We start from the raw sequence: 13,805 nt of genomic DNA on the forward strand, positions 1-13,805 counted from the left end.
CAGGATGTGTCCCAGTTACCATTTGTCTCTATAGGAGATCCTCAAAGAGCAGCATGTGAGACTGTTTTCCTTTCAAATTACTGCTTCTGCCATGGGTCCCAGAGCATGTGAGATAGTTGTGTACACCCTTCAAAGGTAGAGTCTCTATTTACCAAAGTCCTCTGGCTCTTATGAAAGTAAGCTGGGCTTCAGAGCCTTCTGGGGTCTTGTCTTCATGGTGTAGGACCCCTGGGCTGGACAGCCCAGTGTGGGGCTCAGGCCCCTCACTCCTTGGGTTGTAAGTTACAACCTGTGAGTCACCTACTCAGGGGTATAGTTCATGAATATATAACATCTTTTCTCCTCCTACCTGTCTCGGTGTGGTTCCTTCTTTATATCTTTAGTTGTAGAAGACATTTTCTACTCGTCTTGTGGTCTTTCTCATCATCAGTTGCTTTGAATGTCATTGTAATTTTTGTGTGTATGTGGGAGGAGGTGTGCCTAAGGTCTTCTTGCTCAACCATCTTGGCCACCTCATTCTATCAGATTTTTACCATATGATTAAGTGTCTACCAGTGTTAAAAACAAACAGCACAATAACAAAACTTTCTTTTCATCCTCTTTTGTATTAGTTTCCTAGGGTTGTGGTAACAAAGTACCATAAACTGGGTAGCTTAAAACAATAGAAATTTCTCTTAGACTCCTGGAGCCTAGGAGTCCGAAATCTTAATCTCATCAAAGCCATCACCTGAGACTCTACAGAGAACCCTTCCTTGTGTCTTTCTAATTTCTGATGGTGGCTGTTGATCCTTGGTGTTCTTTGATTTGCAGCTGTATCACTGAATCTCTGTGTTTTCTCATGGCATTCTCCCTGTTTGCCTTTATTTTCACATGGTCTTTTATTCCTCTTTAAGGATATCTATCATTGAATTAAGGGCCTACCTCACTCCAGTATGACTTTATCTTAAGTATAGCTGACACTTGAACAACATGGGTTTAAGGCATTGGGGTCCATTTATATAAGATTTTTTTTTTTAAAAACTAAATACTACAGTACTACACAATCTGCAGTTGGTTGAATTCTTAGATGCAACACTGTGGATGGAGAGGAACCATGAATATGAAGGACTGACTATAAGTGGTATATAGATCTTCAACTGCATGGAGGGTTGGTGCCCCTAATCTTTGTGCTGTTCAAGGTTCGACTGTAATTACACCTGCATTGACTTATTTCTAAATATGGTCACATTCTGAGGTGCTGGGGATTAGATTTATCCTTGGACACAAGTCAATCTGTAACACCTTCTAACAATTGCCCTATATCATTCTCCATGTCTTATTTCTACACTTGTTGAATGAATTATCTGTACTCACTGTCTATACTTTTGCTCCTCATTCCACTTAAATAAGTGCCTATTGTCAACACTCCGCTAAAGCTACTTTTACTAGACTCCTTGTACAATTTCCAAGAGAAACTTCTGTTTTTATCTTACTTGCCCTCCTAGAAACATTTGACATTGTCGGCCACTCCCTCCTTAAATCTCTATTCCTGTGACTGAAATCTCTCCTTGCTTACTTCCCACTTCTAGAAACTCTTTCTTGTTGAAGCCTCTTCTATTCATCTCTAAAATGTAGATGTTTTCAGGATTTTCTTCCAGGCCCCCTTCTTGCTACACGTAATTTCTCAATCGTAGCCATTTGATGGCTTAAGTTACAAAATACATGTGGATGATTTTGAAATCTGTAACTTTAGCTCCCATCTCTTCCCTGAGGGTCATACCCATCTTAGGTGCCTCTCCAGTAGGTCAACTTTGATGTCTTACAGGTACTTCAAAGCTAAAATCATCTTCTTTTCACAATGCCTTATATCTCTTTATTTTTTATATTCTAAATATTTCAATCAAGCTGATTTTATTTTGTTCATCTTTATTGAAGTTGGAAATGTGTGTGAGCTCAGTTGTATTTGACTCTATGTGACTCCATGGACTGTAGCCTGCCAGGCTCCTCTGTCCATGGGATTTCCCAGGCTTGAACACTGGAGTGGGTTGCCATTCCCTCCTCCAGGGAATCTTCCTGACCCAGAGATTGAACCCATGTCTCCTGTGTTGCCTGCATTGGCAGGTGGATTCTTTACCACTGTGCCATCTGGGAAACCTCCAAATGATTTTATTTTGCTTTAACAAATGAGGTAGGGCTGCAGTCTTTCTGATATTTCAAACTGTTAACCAACTGACACCAACTTATTTATTGAATAATGTTTCTTCTTCTCACCAACTTGAAATGCAACTTTCAAACTATTTCTACATTTGGTTAGGTCTCTTTCTATTCTGTCTAATCTTGTTCAATGATCTGTGTATCTCTTCCTTATTATCAACAATTTTAATTATTGAAGTCCCATAACATATCTTAATAGAAAATGACTGTACTCATGAACATTTGACCTGTCTTCCCTTTATTCTTTATTCTTCCCTTTATTTTCATTGTCAGTAGAAACTTCTTACATGAATTTCATGAGTGCCACACAGTGCTTACTTTTTTCTTGCTTGCTGTGATTCTAGGACTTGGATGGACAATGAACTGTGAATTCTAATGGGAATCTTGGGGGAAGAAGAGAATGGCTTCTACCAGAGCCTCTGTTCTTTCAATCTAATCAATTAGAAATGCTCTGTGGCTGCTACTCTGGATGGGATGGGAGTTTGCAATTATCATATTCTCAAACAGCAACAACAGCTCTGTAATCCACCAAGCTGCAGCCCCACCTCTCACCTTCAGAAATTTCTAAGAGCAGCAGAAACCCAATTTCACCCTTTGTTGCTACTGCTGCTAAGTCGCTCAGTCATGTCCGACTATGTGTGACCCCATAGATGGCAGCCCACCAGGCTCCCCCGTCCCTGGGATTCTCCAGGCAAGAACACTGGAGTGGGTTGCCATTTCCTTCTCCAATGCATGAAAGTGAAAAGTGAAAGTGAAGTCGCTCAGTCATGTCTGACTCTTCGCGACCCCATGGACTGTAGCCCACCAGGCTCCTCCATCCATGGGATTTTCCAGGCAAGAGTACTGGAGTGGAGTGCCATTTTGTTCCTACTGAGGAGAGTACAAAGACTACTGTAATATAACCTGGAAGTCTTGGGAAACAGGTTGTGTATGTTGAGTGCCATCATGGGGTATTCCTTTTAAAATTTCCTCCATAATTTACTTGCATGGCTGATCATCTTTTGGTCTTTCTTGTATATTCTCTCTTTTTTTTTTTTTTAAAAAAAAAGAGGAATCAACTAAACTAAAAATAATTAAAACATTTTAATGTATATCTAGAATATAGCACTTTCATTTTTTTTCCTGCCACTGAAGAGCAAACCCATCTCTTTGGCCCCAGACTTTGTACTCTCCAAGTCATCCTCTTCATTGTAGCCATTATGATTTGACTCACTTATCTCTGTCTCCAGCCTCGGGTTTTGGCTCAGCTACTGACATACCTAGGACTTCCCAGGTGGTTCAGTGGTAAAGAATCTGCCTGCAGTGCAAGAGGTGCGGATTTGATCCCTGGGTCAAGAAGGTCCCCTGAAGGAGGAAATGGTTACCTACTCCAGTATTCTTGCCTGGAGAATTCCATGGACAGAGGAGCCTGGCATGCTACAGTCCATGGAGTCCCAAAGAGTTGGACATGACCTAGCATACATGCATGCACACACTGATATACCTATACCTATATCTTCTTTTGGATATCCCCAAAGCAGTATCTTTGAAATGGAAGTCATAATCCTCCCTCTGAAACTTCTTTTCTTACAGAATTTGTTCTTTTGGTAAATGACCCCCTGCCTCTAGAAGTATAATAATCTCAGTCAGTTCCTCAACTGCTGAAACAGCTTCCTAACTCTTCTTTTTGCTTCTGCTTCCATTCATCTCCCAATAATTTTCTACCCAGTAGTTGAAAAAACTTTCTAAAATACAAATCTTATCACAGCAAATTCCTGCATAAATCTATTTAATGGCCTCTCATTGCTATATAGGGTTTCCCTGTAGCTCACATGGTAAAGCGTCTGCCTGTAATGAGGGATACCTGGGTTCATTCCCTGGGTTGGGAAGATCCCCTGGAGCAGGAAATGGCAACCCACTCCAGTACTCTTGCCTGGAAAATTCCCTGGATGGAGGACCATGGTAGGCTACAGTTCATGGGGTTGCAAAGAGTTGGACACAACTGAGCGACTTCATTTTCTATTGCTATTAGATTAATGTGAATTATCTCACCATAGCCTGCAAGCCCTGAATAGTCTGCCTACCTCTATATAAGAAGGCTTTTTTCTTTTCCCCCCGTGTCCTGTCCACTGACAGTCATGGATATTTTGCTTTCTAAATACATTCTGAGTGTGTCTATAGGTCTCCATCTCTAGTATCATCCCCCTATTTCAAGTTAACATTTTTTCTTTAGTTCATGGTCATTTTTTAGGTGATTAACTGCTTTTCCTGATTCCATTCTTCTCATATCAATCTATCTCCACACAACAGAGTGATCTGTTGAATATCAATATGCTCTTATAACTGCTCTGCTTTTAACTCCACTTTTACATACAGCATAGAAGGCTATCTTTTTAGTATAACATATAAAACACTCCATGATGTTACTTTATCCCTATAATTTTGAACTATGCCTCAATATTCATACTCCTTGTACTATAGCTTAAATAATAATTATGATTATAATAACTATAATCATCCCCAATATTACTAGCTGTTACTACTACTACTAAGTCACTTCAGTCGTATCCGACTCTGTGTGACCCCATAGACGGAAGCCCACCAGGCTCCCCCATCCCTGGGATTCTCCAGGCAAGAACACTGGAGTGGGTTGCCGTTTCCTTCTCCAATGTGTGAAAGTGAAAGTGAAGTCGCTCAGTCGTGTCCGACCCTTAGCGACCCCACGGACTGCAGCCTACCAGGCTCCTCCATCCATGGGATTTTCCAGGCAAGAGTACTGGAGTGGCTTGCCATTGCCTTCTCCAACTAGCTGTTACCAGTTATTAATATTAACCATCTTCATTATACCAGTACTGTAAAAATCTTTAAATCTCAAAATAATTTCTCTGTTTAGGTATTATAGAACCACTGATCTAGCTTCACTATTAGTTAGGATGTTAGCTATTGGTTTGAGACAAAAATAGTCTTTGTCATGTTATTATCCTATTTAAAGTTTACTAGGAGTCTTTATTCGGAGAAGGCACTGGCAAGCCACTCCAGTACTCTTGCCTAGAAAATCCCATGGGTGGAGGAGCCTGGTAGGCTGAGTCCATGGGGTCACTCAGTCGGACACGACTGAGAGACCTCACTTTCACTTTTCACTTTCATGCATTGGAGAAGGAAATGGCAACCCACTCCAGTGTTCTTGCCTGGAGAATCCCAGGGACGGGGGAACCTGGTGGGCTGCCGTCTTTGGGGTCGCACAGAGTCGGACACGACTGAAGCGACTTAGCAGCAGCAGCAGCAGCAGGAGTCTTTATTAGTAATGTAACAGAATTCAATAAATTACCTTTAACATACATTATGATCATCATATAGATAATTTTTCATTGCTCTGTTGATACAAGATGTATTATGGTTGTAGATTTCTAATATTAAAGGAATTTGAGGAATTAATCCTACTGGGTATCATCATATACTCGTTTGATTGATTAGTATTTTATTAAGCTTTTTAAGATCTATATTTGTAACTAAGATGGATCAATATCTTTTGTATGTGTTTACATGTGTGCATGCATACATATGCTGTCTTTATCAGCTTTGACATCAGAACTATGCTGTTCTCATAAAATGGTAAATTTATTTAATATTCTTTCATTGCTTATTTTATATCTGTCTCCCTCGTTAGATTATAAGTTGCATAAAGGCAGGAATCATGACTAGGGATATTCTTAGTATAGAACATTATAGTCAATATATAAGTATTTAGTGAATGTTTGAATGAATTCTCATGTTACAGATAGGAAGCTGGGACTAGCATGTTTAATCAACTTGCCCTGGGTCATACAGTTAGGAAATGGCAGAGCTGGTCCTAGGAATGTATAAATAGAACCTAATGGTCCAGTTTTGAGTAGAATTATAGTGTACATGGACATGGCTGGGAAATTTGACTTTGTGATTAGAATTTTAAAAATGGCAAAGCACGTTTCAAAGTAGTCCAGTAACTACCTTCTCTTGTCTTGGTTCAGACTTATGGGCACCATTCTCACTCCAGCGTCTATGCAACTTCTTTATTATGCTGCCTCTCAAACTCCTTGAAGTTCCTCATATATGCAGGGTTATTGCATAAATGTTTTATCCAAATGGACAATTCTGAGAATGAAAGGGACTGCCATTTATAACTATGCCTGGATAGATAACAAGAGTAATTGGGAGTGTCTTGGTTACCAGGAGGTTTGGTCTTCCTCCCTATACATACATGATGTGTTGTTTCTCATATCCATACCTTTGCCTATGCTGTGCCCTCTGCCCAAAATGCCATTTCTCTTCTTTGTCTAAGTTCACTATTACTAATCATTGAAATTCTTCCTGCTCTGGGAAGCCTTGTCAGGCTCCTTCTTCCCCTGGACTTCAGTGTTTTATCCTTTTGTGTCTTCAGCATTTTGTGATTATTCCATTCCAAGATTCATCATACTTTCTCATAACTATTTGTTCATTTTCCTGATAGACTGTGAGCTGCCTGAGGGCAGGGACCATATCTTTATTTTCCCTTGGTGCCTGGCAGTGCTCAGCACATTGTAAGCACTCATTAATTATTTGTTGAATATGTGAATGCGTAACTAAGTGAATGAACAGCAAAATCAAAAGATTCTCTCTTTACCAGAGAACTGCTATCTTTTGTGAAGGGAGTAGGGCAGTAAAATATGTTCATGGTTTTCGCTTAACATGCATGACTGAGATCTCTCCACAGTTAGTCCTTTAGGAAACATGAGGGCAGGAGCAGATGGCCTCACCATGCTATGAGGTCTGCAAAAAGGGCCTAAACAATACAACTGTTACTAGTGTGCCACATGGCCTGGAATGCCGCCATCACAGACATCCCTTTGAGGTGAATGCTGTCTCCAGATGGCCACTCCTAAAACTGACACATGTTACCTGAGGGGAGTCGCCCTCTAAATGATCACTATTTCTTCTACCCACTTAGATTTCTCTGGGAATCGGATATCATATGTGGAATGGGTGAATTTGGGTGGCACTTTGGGAGGTCCACTGGATGGAATTTTCATTGTCTGTTACTATTTATACATGTGACTGATGTCTGTCTCCCCGCCAGTACTGTAAGCTCTGTGAAGGCAAAGATAAGGTGTCTTTGTAAACCAAAAGCACCCAGTGTAGTGCCTGACTTCTAGTAGGTGTTCAGTAATATTTACTAAGGATTCTGGCTCATAAACCACTTTGTACATATTTATAGGCCTTGTATCATCTAATCTTATTTATCATCTAATCATATTTACAATATGTAAATATCTAATCATATTTACAAGATGTAAATATTGTTAGGCCTGGCTTTTATGCAGCCTATTTAGAACTGGGGTACATTAAATTTGTGAGTTAAATCTGCCCATCCCAGCATCAAAACCTACCACTGCAGGATCTATGTCACCAACTGGAGCCTAATTTGTTTTGCATCCCCACACTTGGACCTGGTTGTGTGTGTGTGTGTGTGTGTGTGCGCGCACATGCACGTGCGTGTGTGCATGCCATGTCTTAGGACCCCTGATTATTTAAGAAGCCATAGCCTTCCTGCTAACCTGTTCTGTTCTGAACTCAGATAGCCCTGATTCTTTCCAGTTCTCCTCTCCACCTTCTTGGGACTGGGTTATGCTTCTTATATGCTCAGGATTCTGATTGTGGCTCTCAATCACAAGATTGCATTATAATTCTCAGTTTAGAGTATGAGTTTCTTACTGTCAGCCACCTTGTTTTGTTCATTGTTATGCTTCTGGTATACAGGATATTTCTGGGCACAGAGTAGGTTTTCAGTACATTCCCAATGAATGAACGAATGATGGAGCCCTTTCCAGAGAAGGCATACCTGATGTTGGCAGGGAGATGGTCCTGGACAGTAATAGTAATAACCACGATAGTTGCCATTTATTGTTTTGAGTATTCAGTGTCAGGCCTTGTCCTAAGCATGTTAACAATGTTTTTTTTTTTTTCTAATTGACATAACGTTATGATGCAGGTAGTATTACCTCCTTTTTACAGATTATGCAACTGAGGCTCAGAGAGGTTAGCAACATGACTAAGGTCATATAGTTAGTGGTGATAAATCCTTATTGTTGATTCCAGATTCCCATCCTTTCCATTTCATCATAGGATGTACTGCACAGGTAGCAGAGATGTGGCAATTTGGGGGGCACAGAAGGGTTAGGAAGGTGGTACAGGTATTAAAGAGAGGTTCCATTGCCTGACATGTTTGCCAAGTACCAGCTCTGTTGCCCTTTGAATACAAAGTTGTGCTGTACCCAGAAGAGTCAGGCTGTCCATCCCTGAGAATTCTGTGACTCAGTTGGTGCTGAGAGCAAACAGGGCACTGAAGGTGGGCAGCCATCAATTGTCTGTGCTGGGAGGTGGCTGTCTATTGTTCACTGCTGCTCTGTGCAGACTGCTCAGGGTGCTGGAGTTAGGGCTTACAGAGGATTTGAAACCGAGGGAAATAGTTTCATGACTTATGGCTTATCTGTTTGGTTCCCTAAGATAAAACCTTAGATTGATTCATATATGAAATTTGTTCTTCTCTCCTGCTCTCTTTCCCTCTTCTTCCCCTTTCCCCTCTCCCCCCTCCCTCTCTCTCCCTCAGCATCAAATCTGTTGAAAACCTTTTGGGGTAACTTATTCTATTTGGAAGAATTTGAATGGAACATGAACCAAAATACAAAGGTAATTGTGTTAGACTGTTTTATAAAAAAATCCCTGAAACGCAAAAGAAATGCTGAGTTATGGGGAGATAACTCACACACCTGTGCCAACTTTGGCTGATTTAGAGGTGGCAGACATCATGGGTTAGCTGGCAGTTTATAAACATTCTAACTTCTTGCTTTTTACCTAGGATGCTGGGGACTTCATCTGTCTGTAATTCATTTCAAGTGAGATTGAGCCAACCTACTGTGACTGGAAATTGAAGGTTTAGAGTAGTGGGAAACGAAATCCCTCTAGTCCAAGAAGTACCTGGGGTAGTCAATTCATTGACCAGGACCGGTGGTGAGCTTGTCATGTCTTGAATATGTTTTCTAAAATCAGTGGGCATTTGCCTTTTTCAAAGTCACCAGGAAGGAAAACAGTTGAAAATACAGAGGGGTAGGCATGTGGTATTTCAAAGTTTGACTCCTTAACAGGGAAGTAGTTACTTGGTAACAAGTCACTATTGCTATTCTCCTTGTGCATCATTACACCCAACATGTTCCTTGTGATCCAATCAGACTGGCCAGTTTATGATCCACCGACTCATTCTTGCTTTTGTGTCTTTGTTTATGTTGTACTCTTTGCCTGGATGACCTTTCCTATTCCTTTAGAAGTAAGGCTTCACCTTTTTCCATTTCCACTTTTTCCTCTTTATTTTTTTTTTTTACCTCTTCCACCTCCTCTTTTTCTTTTTCCTCCTACCTCTCCTTCTCCTCTGAATAACCACAAAATGCCAATGATAATAAAAACAAGGGCTTGAAATTAATGATTACTTAAAGAATTGCAACAAAATCCCTATACATGTTAAATGGAAGTTCCCTGAATGATCTCTCTTTTGAGAAAAAGTTTTCTTTTATAATCTCATGCAATAAGACTTGGAATAACAATAGTTGAAGACCCAAAATAACTCTCAGGTACTGCTTAAATGATTTCTAACCATTAAGAAGAAGGGATATTCCAGAAGAATGAAGAAGAATTAAATTTGTGTAATGGAAATATACAGATAATGTCTAACTGGTATGCATAGGAACTTGTGGCCACCCTATATAGAATACGTTAAACTGTGCTGTTTTCTTCATTATCTTGATTGAGCCTCACAACCACCCAATGAGGAAAATCCTTTTATCTTCATTTTAAAACAGATGGGGGTATTGAGGTTCAAAAAGTTTAAAGTAACTTGCTTTAAGTTAAGTAGCTAAGAAATAGTGGAGCTTGGATTTGAATTCATGTCAGTATTAGTCCAAAGACCACTTTTACATACTGTCCTGTAGCTCTATCTCATTAAATTCACCTTTAGAACTCTTGTTCAGTAAGTTGGCTAATCATCTGTACTATATAAGCTCGGCCAGAACTGCTGAATCGAAAACTCAAATAAAAATTTGAACCTTGAACAATACAGGTATGAACTGTGCAGATTCACTTAAACACAGATGATTTTTCAATAAATATGTACTACAGAAGTAGCACTACATGATCCATGGTTGGTTGAATCTGTGGATGTGGAACTGCAAGATACAGGGGCTGACTGCAGTTACATGTGGATTTTCAACTGTGATAGGATCTGGATGCCTAACCCCTGCATTGCTCAAGGGTTGACTTTACACTCTTACAATTTATCCTTTAATTGTTTCATGTGAATAAGCTTGACTTTTACCTCTAGACTTAAGCTTTTTAAAAATATGCAGTGCCAAGCATACAATAGGTACATAAGGCATACAATTCAACTTGAAGAGAGAAGCCAAGCTGTGGTTCTAAAAGTAGAGATTCCAGGAGGAAGGAGTTTTTGTTTATTTAAACCCAAAACAACTGAATAGAACCTAGAAACAATCCAAATAACTGTGTGTGGGTTTGTCTGGGAAAAGTTGAGGTGAGGTGAGGGAACTAGATCTAAACAGTGCAAGGGTAATTGGTTGATTTTTCTCTTCATTGACCAGTTGCTGTTGTAGTAACAGGTCTCAAACACATAAGGCACATTGACTAGGTTGGCTGAATCATTCAGTTAATAGCCAATCTGAGAGTAGATAAGACAATACCTAGATAATTCAAGTTGGCTTTATAGATGGGCCGCATTCAACAAGTTGATCAATTCCTGAGAAGTAGATGTTGATGCCAACTCTCTCTTTTCTCTTTAATGTGAGTTATCGATTTAGATGTGCTTTGTCTTCAGCTGGCACTGATGTATAAGATGTTACCTTTAAATTTTTATCTTGCTCACTTCCCTGTAACTTCTTTAAGAAGGCTGAAATGGGGAGGTTTACATATTTGCATTATGAAATCATTTACAAAATTTCTACCCATATTTTGCCTTAAGTATATTAGCTAATATTGAATTTATAAAGTTCCCATTGTTATATGTGTATAAAATATTTATAAATATGTGAATGAAGCTATAATTAAGCTGTAAGCCATAAATCTATTAAGTTCTGATATTGAAACATCCTTTGGTGAAAGCTTTTTGAAGAGAAATTATCACCTGTTATTTATTGGCATTTGTCATTTCGAATTTTGGTCCACTGAGTTCCCATAAAGTAGAGGTTGCCTCTGCCAGGTTTTCCAGCCTCAGCACTATTAATTTTGGGGGCCAGGTAATCCTTTGTTGTAGGGGTCTGTTTTGTCCATTGTCAGATGTTTAGCATTTTTCCTGGATTCTACCTCCTAGATGTCAATAGCATCTCCTCCCCTCTTTATTGATGACAACCAAAAATGTCCCAAGACTTTGCTAAATGTCCCCTGAGAGGCAAAAATTGTTCCAGGTTGAGAGCTACTGCACTATACAGATCTTGAATATTAAAACTACTTACATATTAAAATAATAATAGCAATACTTATATAACACTTGTTTGTGGCCAGGAATAAGTATTATGCACATATAACTCATGTAATACTAACCATTTCTGAAAGAAGTAAGACTCTTTTAAAAAAATTATTTCATTTTAAAATTAATTTTTTTTTGTGGCTATGCTGGGTCTTCATTGTTTTGCTCAGGCTTTCTCTCATTGCCACAAGTGAGGATTATTCTTCATTGTGGTACACGGGCTTCTCATTGAGGTGGCTTCTCTTGCTGTGGAGCATCAGCTCTAGGCATGCAGGCTTCTGTAGTTGCAGCATGAGGGCTCAGTAGTTGTGGCTCATGGGCTCTAGAATGCAGGCTTTAGTTGTGGTGCACAGGCTTAGTTGCTCCGAGGCATGTGGGATCTTCCTGGACCAGGGATCAAACCCATGTCCTCTGCCTTCTTACCCATGGTGCTACCCAGGAAGTCCCAAAAGTAGGACTCTTATTATCTAATTTTAGATATAAGGAAATGGAGGCACAGAGCAGTTAAGTAATTTGTTCAAGATAGTTGTTGTGCCAGGATTTGAATTCAGGCTGGCTGACATCAGAACTCATTGTCTGAAACACTATACTACAACCACAGTTATACCTGTACAATGGAATGGCGAGATAACAGCAATTTTTAGTAGAGACCATATTTGCATTCTTTTCTAGGTATCCACATTGACCATCCAGAGGAATGTTGTGCATGGCCAGCGGTGGGCCTGCCACTGTTGAGGACTTCAGATAAAGGCTAAAGTGTTATAGTTTAAGAATAAGCTGTTTTTACCTAACTTTAAAAAATATGAACATTTATAGATGTCTTCTTGGTCCCTAACCACTTTTGGTTTAATCAATGAATGCTGCTATTTCACAGACTGAATCTGGCACGTGTGCACCGGGAACCATCTTAACGCTGAATCTAGGGTTGAACACTGGTAGTGCATTCTAATTTCAGTAGTTTTGGAAAAAAATAAGTTTAGCTGAGTTTGGTAGGCTCATATTGCCTAGCTCATGATCCCCCGGCCTGACGGGTGAGAGTAGTTCCAAAATTCTACTGTATTCTTGGTGAATAGTATGCAAAAATTGCACATAAGAACCTTGTGTAGTTTGCAGATCAAGGAGAGACTGAAAATGTAAATCAGGACTCGTTTCTTGGCTGAATAACAGGTGATATTGAAAGTCTATAACTTGATCTCTTGCTTTTGACATTGGGTCTGATTATTCTTTTACAGGTAGGAAGCATCAGACACTTGATCAGTCACAGCCTAAAGAAGTACAAATGGCTGGAAAGCCTATATCAGGTAAGACAGTACTATATTTTAATTCATTGCATTTCTTCTTTCCTTCATTCACCATTGATTGAGTCATTATAGCATAGTTATTAAGACTACTGACTCTCAAATCAAATTCTACCTCTGACACTAATTGGTTGTATGATCCTGAGCAAATGACTTAATCTTTCAGAGTCTCAGTTCCCCATTTGTAAAATTGACATGTGAATAGTCTTTACTTCAACTTAATTGCTTTAAGGGTTAAATCAAATAATATATATAAATGTCAATATGTGTATATTGTGTACTTAGTATATGTTACTATATGTGTCTAGTAGGGGAGAGAAAACAAGGACATAAATAACTACAACACAAAGCAAAAAGTGATATGTCATGACAGGAGGCATGATAAAATGCTCCAGTAGTTGAAAAAAGCCTGGGAATCCTTCCGGATGAAGAAACAAGGAAGGAATCATAGAGGAAGTGACAGCTAAGCTGAGCCTTGAAGGAAGAATAGAATTAAGGCACACAGTTGTGAGAACACTATTTCTAGAATTGGCTATAAATACCTACTGGGACTGGACTGCAAATGATGACTCATTCTTTTCTTCTTCATCATCCTAGTGATTTACAACGAGGAAATCCACAATGGTAGCAAAATCCTGCCTACTGCTGTGCCTCTTTATTTTCCATGGAGAACATCATAAGTCGTTATTTTCTGCTGCAGTAATACAGGCACTAGGTTCAAGGTCATATAGTCACCCTTAAATTAGACACAGGTTCATGAACTCTGTGAGCATTCAAGCACCATGTACATTTTTATT

At 39.5% G+C, this 13,805-nt stretch overlaps 1 long non-coding RNA gene across 7 annotated transcripts in view; it reads left to right on the plus strand.

The window, feature by feature from the left end:
* LOC129563799 (uncharacterized) overlaps positions 1-13,805 on the plus strand; it is a 519,846-nt gene that overhangs the window by 309,698 nt on the left and 196,343 nt on the right. For all 7 annotated transcript variants that reach the window (XR_016036934.1, XR_016036930.1, XR_016036931.1 and 4 more), the window contains one exon: positions 12,943-13,011. This is a non-coding gene — a long non-coding RNA (uncharacterized LOC129563799). The remainder of the gene's footprint in view (positions 1-12,942; positions 13,012-13,805) is intronic.

This window comes from Moschus berezovskii, chromosome X (genome assembly GCF_049115385.1).
Source record: "Moschus berezovskii isolate FMDL1 chromosome X, NW_MosBer_1.0, whole genome shotgun sequence".
Lineage (NCBI taxonomy): Eukaryota > Metazoa > Chordata > Mammalia > Artiodactyla > Moschidae > Moschus > Moschus berezovskii.